This window comes from Ornithorhynchus anatinus, chromosome 3 (assembly GCF_004115215.2).
Source record: "Ornithorhynchus anatinus isolate Pmale09 chromosome 3, mOrnAna1.pri.v4, whole genome shotgun sequence".
NCBI classification, from domain to species: domain Eukaryota; kingdom Metazoa; phylum Chordata; class Mammalia; order Monotremata; family Ornithorhynchidae; genus Ornithorhynchus; species Ornithorhynchus anatinus.
The window spans coordinates 47,397,640-47,406,838 of NC_041730.1; the positions used below are offsets into that span (position 1 = coordinate 47,397,640).

Here is a 9,199-nt window from a genome sequence, read left to right on the forward strand (position 1 = left end):
CTACTCTTAGGCAATGAGCTACTCCAAATGTGTTACTCCCTTAGGGACCTGTACTACACAGACCAAATATATATGTATATATTTAATAATAATTTTTAAAAAAAGGTTCCACTGAAAATAGATCAGATTCAGTTAACAGTTCTGCCCAGGGTGCATCCAAACAGCCGCACAACTGAGAAGCGACATCACGCTGGGAAGTCTGAGGATGGAGAGGATGAAGCACAGAGCGGAGACTCAGAACTTCGAGGGGCTTCATCACGGCTCCACCACTCCTCTACTGCACCTCCTGGGGACGGGCACTTCACTTTTCTCGGCCTCAGGGAACTCAGCGGGGAAATGTGTTAGAACACTATGAGCCCTAGATGGTACAATGAGTGTGCGCAAACCGATGATGATCTGAGGAAACACCATCTCTTAACGCTCCTTTTCAAAGAGGAATCGAATTAGTAGGAGACAGACAGCGTCTTCCAGCCTCATTCCTCGAACTCGACTCCCAGAGACCACCACGGGACAGAATAAGGAGAACGCTGCTGGGGAATCCCAAAGTGTCCAGGGTCACCCCACACGCAGGACTTGAGACCCACGGAGGTGACATCCTTTTAAAAGAGAAATTCTGGAAGCCAGATCTTCTCCACCCCACAAGCCACGCAGACACAGCCACGGCCCCACACAGACAGCCCCAGGCCCCTTGTCCAAAACCCACCTCCTCCCTCCCGGGGGGAGGCTGCACGTCAAGGTCCTGGCCCTGAAAGTTCATCCCACGCCTCCCAGGGCGAGACCCAGACAGAAAAGAACAAAACCTCCCCTTTCCGAGGAGCAGCAGATCCTGATTTGGGAGCCGGAATTGCAGGCAGCTGCGGAGATCGCCCGCGGGAAGCAAGAGCTCCAAAGTAGAGTAAATGGAGACGACGGCTGAAGCTCTCCAGCTCCGGGACGATGCGACAGAGAACTGAAGGCAGAATCGACACCTCCGCTCCAGCACGGAACAGATCGCCGCCCTGCAAAGGCTCGTGTCAGAGAGACAAATCGCCCCTCCGCCCCGGGGCATTCCCGGAAAAAAACAAAAAAAGCGTGGGCCGAAACGGGGACGCCCCTCCCCGCCCAGCCCAGGCCGCTCACTCCCGCCGTAGTCACCCCGCAAACGGGACAAAAGTTCCTCCCCTCCCCCGTCTTCACCGCTCGCACAAACCAACGGGTCCGTGCCAGTGTCCACCTGCCGCCGGCAGCGTCCGTCCTCCAGCGCCCCGACAAACCGCAGCTTCCCCCCGGGCAGACCGAGGTCCAGCCGGCCCGGCCAGGCCAGGAGACCCCAAAGACCGATGAGAGGCACGTCCTTCCCACCGCCTTTATCTAGCCAGGGGAAGGGGCGGAGTCCAGCACCCGCGCCCACCCTTCATTCCCAACACCTGGAAAAATCGCCTACCCGGGATGAAGCGGGGGGAGGAAAGATCCCCGGGGATCTGCGTGTCCGGGAAAAGACGAGGGAGGGTGGGCTCCGGGCCCCTGGGAATCCCGGCCCGTCTATGGACGGAGCCCGGAGGCTTGGACAAGGCGGGGGACCAGGCGGCGATGCCCCTTCTCTCTTAGGCTGGTCCGGGATTTCCCTCCGGGGGATGGGGATGTCCCTCCCGGACCACCGGGGGACAAGAGGAATCGGGACCGGGGCACGACCCCGGACAAGATGGGAGCGAAAGGGAACGGGACGTCGTGCGGGAGGGAGGGTCTCAAGCCCCTCGACCCAGGGGTAGCCTCCTCCCTCCGCTCCAGCCGCATCCTCAGCCTCCAAAACGTCTCCCCGCCACCCTCCGCACCCCCAACAGGGAAGAAATCGAATTCCCGTCCGGTCTCTATCTCCTCCATCTCCCCGGCAACATCTGAGCCCGAAGGGTAAAGACTCTCATCCCAATCGCACCCAAAAATCGCTGTGGAATTTTAGGCGAGTCCCTGCACGTCTCTGTGCCTCAGCCCCCTCCTCCGCCCCCCCCCCCAAAATTAATGAGAGTGAGGGTACAGAGAGATGGCATCTGGCTCGAGGAGCTGACGTCTGTGCGAATGCTCAGTATAGGGACAGGCACACCTCTGTGAAATGACTCTGATAGGAATGATCCGGGAATAGGGGCTGGAGAGGGCCATCGTGGCCTGGGATGGAATCAAACCCTCCTGATGATGGCATTTGAGGAGGCGTGCAAGGGACAGATGAGCAAAGGAGAAGACCCAAAGAGATCACGGATGCAAACCCTCTCTGAGTCCCCCGCCCCGCCAAACCGCCAAGGTGGAACCATGCCCCCCCAAACCCAACCCTGACACTCAACAATGACCTCACCCTAATCCATCGGTCACCCAGTCCTATCCTCCCCATTCCTTGAAAACATCCTACTATTCCTCCTGCCTTCAGGACATGACCACTTGGATGTCCACCTTTCACCTCCAACTGCATATGGCTAAATCTGAACTTTTTCTCTTCCCACCCAAACCCTGACCTCCTGCCCGTGTTCCCATCACTGCGGACAGGACCACCATCCTGCCTGTCTCATAAACCTGAAACCTTGCTAGGATCCTTGCCTCCTCTCTCTCGTTGCACCTGCAGATTTCAGCTACTGCGAAATCCTGTCAGTTCTACCTCGACGACAGCGCCAAAATCCACCCCTTCCTCTCCATCCAAAACGCTACAGCAGGAAAGCCAGCACTGATCCTATCCCACATGGATTATTGTTTCAGCCTCCTTACTGACCTCCCTGCCTCCTATCTCTTTCCACTCGAGTCCATACCGATTCTGCTTCATTTTTCGACGAAAGAGGTCTGACTAGGATTCCCCCCTCCTCGAGAAACTCCGGGGATTACCCATCCACCTCCGCATCAGGCAGAAACTCCTCACCACTGGCTTTAAAGCCCTTCACCACCTTGTCCTCTCCTATCTCACCTCGCTGCTCTCCTAGAATGCATACTGGGGTTCCTCTGGTGCAAAAGACCTCACTCTTCCTTGGCCTCACTTATCTCACTGCCACCCTCTTGTCCACATCCGGCCTCTGGCCTGGAACGCCCTCGCCCCTCCTATCAGACAGATCATTCATCTCCCCGGCTTCAATACCTTAGTGAAGGGACATCTCCTCTGGCCCAGGCTCGCAGACCAGTGGCTTTCTGGGTCCGAGAGAGGGATGAGGCCAAGGACATCTTCTCAGGGCACGGGGGCCGGGACAGAAAGGGCAGCCCACGGTCACCCACAGCCTCAGACCCAGAACCTCATGTGGTAGCCGGGGCATCCCTCTCCCCAGGCTCAGGATATCTGGACTGCACACTCGTCCACGGCCACGCACGGTCACCGGTGAACTGTGACTCCTGACTCCCGGAGCGGGACACTCATGGCACGAGTCACACAGAGTATTGGGGTGGGAAGAAAATGATGGACTCAATCAGGATGGGCTTCCTGGAGGAGATGAGCTTGGAGCTATGCTATAGTAACAGTAGCAGTCATAGTAAAGGTATTACATTCTTACTGGGTGCAGAACACCGTACTGAGCACGGGTAGAGAAGGCAGAGGTGGGAATTAGACTTGGGGGCTCACAATCTAAGAGCCCAAGTGGGGAGCAAAGGATGCTGAAACATGAAGACATAACACCTTCTGAGCTTCAAATCTAGTTGGAGAGATGGATACTGCAATACCTCATAAGCAGAGGGAAGAAATGGAGTTTAAAGATGAGCTACAGAGAAAGGGGGGAGAAGCAGGGAAGGGAGGGTGTGTAGTTTTATGTGTGTGTGTATTCCCACTCCCCTCAACTGTCCCATGTGCCTGGAGCAGAAGCAAGGTGTTGTATGATAATGATGGCATTTACTAAGCCCTTTCTTTACACCTAAAAACGGCACCAAAGCTGGACAAGATGGAAGATTTCATTCTGCTTCGCACTTGCACTTGGATTTGCATCCTTTCTTCACCCCTCTCTCAGTCCCACAGCACTTATACACGTAGCCAGAATTTATTGATTTATATTAATGTCTGACTCCCCTTCTACACCTTAAACTCCTTGTGGCCAGGGAACGCGTCTAGCAACTTGGTTCTACTGTCCTCTCCCGAGCGCTTAGTAAAGTTCTCTGCCTACAGTAAGCACCCTATAAATACCACTAATTCATCGATTTGAGTGTATCTACCAACTCTGTCCGATAGTTCTCTGCCAAATGCTTAGTACAATGCTGTGCATATAGTAAGGGTTCAGTAAATATCACTGACTGATAGGCTGATTAGTGACAAGCAAGACATATACATGGACTTGAGCTGGGACTGACATCCCAAAGGTCAATTAGCAGTTTCGCAATTCCTGAATTGGTTTCAGCTTAGTGCCAAGAGCCTTTAGTAATTTTTCAGCTTGGCTGTTGACCAAATTCTCCTAGCTGAAATAAACTACTTTCTATGAATCCAGTTAAGCCTCTTCAAAGAGAAAGCAGCCTAACCACAGATTGCAAACATTTGTGTGCACGATGAAGGGCAAGATAATTGGGGTGGCCTCTAATATATGAAGCTTTTAGATCAGAAGACAATCACCTCAGACAATCACCACTTGGGACCTAGAAACTGTTCCCCACCATTGAGGTATCTGTTGGCAGCACAAGAAAGCATCATGGGACCTTGTCCAGGCTCCAGACCTTCAATCTAAGCGTCAATCAATCAATCAATGGTATTTATTTAGTGCCTACTGTGTGCAGAACACTTTACTAACTGCTTGGGAGAGTACAGTACAGCAGAATTGGCTGACACATTTTCTTTCCAAACAGACCTTCCAGTCTAGAGGGAGAGACCACCATTAATATAAATGAAGAAATTATGGATATGGACAAAAGTGCTGTGGGGCTGAAGGAGGGGGTGAATAAAGGGAGCGACTCAGGGTGACGCAGAAGGGAGTGGGAGAAAAGGGAATGAGGTCTCTGTCAGGAAAGACCTCTTGGAGGAGATGTGCCCTAAATTAGCCATAAAATTCCCCTGTTTCCCCAGGTTTGAGGAGAGTTTAATCGGGGAAGGCTTCTCGGAGGAGGTGTGCCTTTAAAAGAACCATAAAATTCCCCTCTTTCCCGTAAATTCCACCTCCCTAAAATGAGGAGCACAGATGAAGGGTGAATTTGAGTAACATAGTGGCACGCTGAAGAGTGAGTGGAAAGGAAAGGATCAACATTGTGAGGTTCAAAAAAGTCAGCCATAACAATGCTGGTATTTGTTAAGCACTTACTATGTGCAGAACACGGTTCTAAGCGCTGAGGTAGATACAGGGTAATCAAGTTGTCCCATATGAGGCTCACAGTTAATCCCCATTTTACAGATGAGGGAACTTAGGCCCAGAGAAGTTAAGTGACTTGCCCACAGTCACACAGCTGACAAGTGGCAGAGCTGGGATTCGAACCCATGACCTCAAACTCCCAAGCTCGGGCTCTTTCCATTGAGCCACGTTGCTTCCCAATCATGCACAGGCCTGAGAGTCAGAAGCTCAAGAGTTCTAACCGAGGCTCTGCCTCTTGTCTGCCGTGTGACCTCGGCCAAGTCACTCCCCTTCTCTAGTCTCGGTTCTCCTGTTCTCCTCCTACTTAGACTGTGAGCCCCATAAGGGATAGGGACTGTTTCTGAACTAATTCACTTATTTCTACCCCATTGATTAGAACAGTGTTGAACACATAGTAAGCGTTTAACAAATAGAAGTAAAAAAGGGTTCCGTGAGACACGTGACACCCTGGGCAACAGGCCTTCATGCAGTGCTTGCTACCAAGTAAGCTATTAACAAATACCATTATTATTATCTGTCGGTCCAAGATCTGCAAGGGCCCTCAGAGGCCACCCAAGTGGCCAGCCTGAAAGCTGACCCGTCCTTCCTTCCTGTCTTCTTCACCTTCCCTGCCTTTTCCCTCCCCTCTCTCCAGGGTCTTGGATTAAGAGCCCCCCAAACTTGGCCTCCTCTAATTACTTCTTTCACCAACAGCCTTTCCCCAGAGGCTGAAAGGAACAGAAACAGGGAGGAGAGAAGCAGAACGGCCTAGCGGAAAGGGCCCTGGCCCGGGCTTCAGAGGACCTGGGTTCTCATCCCGGCTCCACAGTCCATCAGCTGTGTGACCCTGGGCAAGTCGCTTCACTTCTCTGGGCCTCAGTCACCTCATCTGTAAAATGGGGGAACAAGAGAGCAAGCCCCACTTGGAAAGGAGACCATATCCAACTTATTTGGTGTCCTCCGTGGTGCCCAGCACAGTGCCTGGCACACAGAAAGTGCTTAACAAATACCATTAAAAAGAAAACAAAAAGGAGAGAAAGAGTGGAGGGGACAGTTGGACCTGGGGGCTGGGGAGACCTCAGGGAAGGGCTTGAGTTTATTGACTGATTGATTCATTCATTTGTTTGCTCATTCATTCTTATTTATTGAATATCCTCCTGGGTGCAAAGCACTATACTAGACACTGGGATAGCCCTGGATGAGAATTAGACCCCATCCTCGAGGAGTATGTGAATGGGCTGGAATTATCTATAATTAAGGATGATTTTCCAGATCCTTTTAACAATGAGCAGCTGCAAATCCCCTTCTCTTAATAGCCTTCTGCCTCTTTTTCTTCCCTGCTCCTATGCTCCCCGTGCCCCGCCAGGCAACCCAGTTTCTCCCTTAGGCGTCCTCCAACAGGGTGTGGCACCACCTCTTTCAAGCCCTAGAGGGTGGTGGGTTTTTTTTTTTTTATGTTAGGTAAGGGCTGGGGCTTTACTTGCTGTAGGCTGTAGAGAGAAGACAAAATGTGTTTTTCTCAGGTTTTGATGAGCAGGGCCTATGATGCTCTCTTGGTTAGCATATCTTTAGTTTAGCTAGGGTAATTGTTGGCTTGGTAATTCAACTGAGGTAGTTGATGTTATTGGATTAAAAGCCCCCCAAAGTTGGCTTTCTCTATCTATTTTTTATACCAGTGGTGCTGAAGTGGGTCGGGCAAATGGTTTGGCTTTGATAGTTCAGCAGTGAGTTGGGTTAATGCTTCTGGGAGACAATTTAAGGCTGGGCTAATTGATGTTGACTCCAAGGGTGATGGAGTGGCTTATGAGGGGAGTTGGTTTTTTATATGGATGACTCAGCAGTGACTTGGATGTTTAGGCTTGAGAGATTGCTGACTGAGGGGATTGAAGAATGGGCTGGGCTCAAGGTTTGAATTCAAGGAGTAGGGAAGGGAGACCTGGGATAATTGACATAATGGTAGTGGCCTACGGTTAGGAGTTAACTTGTACTCACTCAAGTGCTTAAGATAGTGTTTGACTTTCAGTAAGTATTCCATAAAAATGATTGACTTTGTGGATATTATTGATAAAAAATAATGGTACTTGTTAAATGCTTACTATATGCCAAGCACTGTCCTGAGCAGTGGACTGGATATGAGGTAAGTAGCGATAGCAGTGACTGGAGTTGATAATCTAGGGTTGGGATAAATGATACCTCCTGTACTAAATTTTCCAAGAGGGGGTGAAGATAACTGGAGTTATGAGTGTGGCGGGGCAGGCAGGAGACTAGGGCTGGAGAGTCAGTCAGTTGGATTAAGGATGGGTATGCAAGGGAGAGGCCTGAGGGTGGTAGGAGAAGGTTTGATAACATTTATTGATTCTGTTGGTGAGATGATGGCATTTGGTAGGCAGTTAATGTGTTCCAAGTGCTGGGGTAGGTAGAAGATATTGTTTGTAGACAGTGTTTGTGTAGACAGTGTTTGTAGCCGAGCCTCTGATTTGGTTCTCAGGAGCAGAGGAAGTTGAAGGGTGGTGATGGGTTGAAGCCTTGTTTTAGGGGGGAATGACTGCTGCTCTGGGTCTAGAGGTGAGGGTTTTGATGGGGTACATGGAGGTTCATGCTCACTGTCTCTGTGTGTCTCTGTTTCTCTCTGTGTGTCTCTGTCATTGAGCTCTCTTCCCGTGCCCTGGCCAGGCCCCAGATTCCTAATAATGCCCACTCAACTGTAAAATCATCCCACCCAGTAACCTTCCACAACCTCAACCCGGGACTTTGTGCCTGTAATGTGCTGAAAGGTGAGGGGTTGTTCCTGCAAGGCTTGTACACCCCCCACCCCCAATTCTGTTATCCAAAAGGGGGTGCACCTCCAGTTCCTATCCATTGGAAACCTTCCCCCGACCCCACCCTCCACCCTTCTCAGTGAATTCAGCACCGTAGTTGTTCCTAGAAGTGACAGTATTGGAGTATCAGAATGTGAGCCCCCTGGGGCAGGAAGTGAGACCCGCCGATTGGGAAGGGGTGGGGTGGCGGTACCGTCATGTGCCCCTCGAGGGCAGGAGTGCGTCGACCTTAGCTGGCTGCCAGGGGACTCTCTTTGGGCTTCCTAATTTCTGTGCCCCGAGATAGAATCTCCCGTTCCGCTGCCATGGGACTCCATAAGAGCCCCACGGAAGCCCAGCAGTGAGTTGGGGTTCAGTAGCGTCACCCGGGTGGAATAGACTATAAACTCGCTGTGGGCAGGGAATGTCTGTTATATCGTGCTCTCCTAAGTGCTTAATACAGTACTCTGCGCTCGATAAATATGCCGGCCTGACCCCGAGCACCACCAACACAAGAGTGGTTATAAGAGCAGAAGCTCAGTCTCCAACAATCTTTGTGGGGTACTTAATAGATGCGTGTTTGGGAGACTGAGTTACCAAGTGCAAATGTCTCACTGAGTTGGAATCTAGTCTACAGAATATTTCCAGACTCCTCCACCCACTTGTCATGGCTCTTACTCAAATGGATGTAATTCGTATTAATGTCTGTCTCCCCCTCTAGATGGTAAGCTCATAGTGGGCAGAGAATGTGTCTGGTTATATTGTGCTCTGCAGTAAGTACTGGCTAAATCCTATTGATGTTGGTATTTGTTAAGTGCTTACTATGTGCAGAGCACTGTTCTAAGCGCTGGGGTAGATATAGGGTAATCAGGTTGTCCCACGTGAGGCTCACAGTCTTCATCCCCATTTTACAGACACGTGAACTGAGGCACAGAGAAGTTAAGTGACTTGCCCACAGTCACACAGCTGACAAGTGGCAGAGTCAGGATTCGAACCCTTGACCTCTGACTCCCAAGCCCATGCTTTTTCCACTGAGCCACGCTGTGAGCTCTCTCACCCCCGTCATGCTCTTAGTAGGGTGCTCTCTCAAATGGCATCTGATAAACGCTATTGCTGTCTCAATGCAAAACTGCCACCCTTCCCTGTATGTATTGATTTACT

General features: G+C 51.0%; 1 long non-coding RNA gene across 1 annotated transcript; it reads right to left on the reverse strand.

Moving 5' to 3' along the window:
* Positions 1-210: 210 nt before the first annotated feature.
* Positions 211-1,317, reverse strand: LOC114810297. Its single transcript, XR_003758011.2, has 2 exons — positions 1,190-1,317; positions 211-998 (listed from the first exon to the last, which is right to left on the reverse strand). It is a non-coding gene; the product is annotated as an uncharacterized LOC114810297 (long non-coding RNA).
* Positions 1,318-9,199: the final 7,882 nt, after the last annotated feature.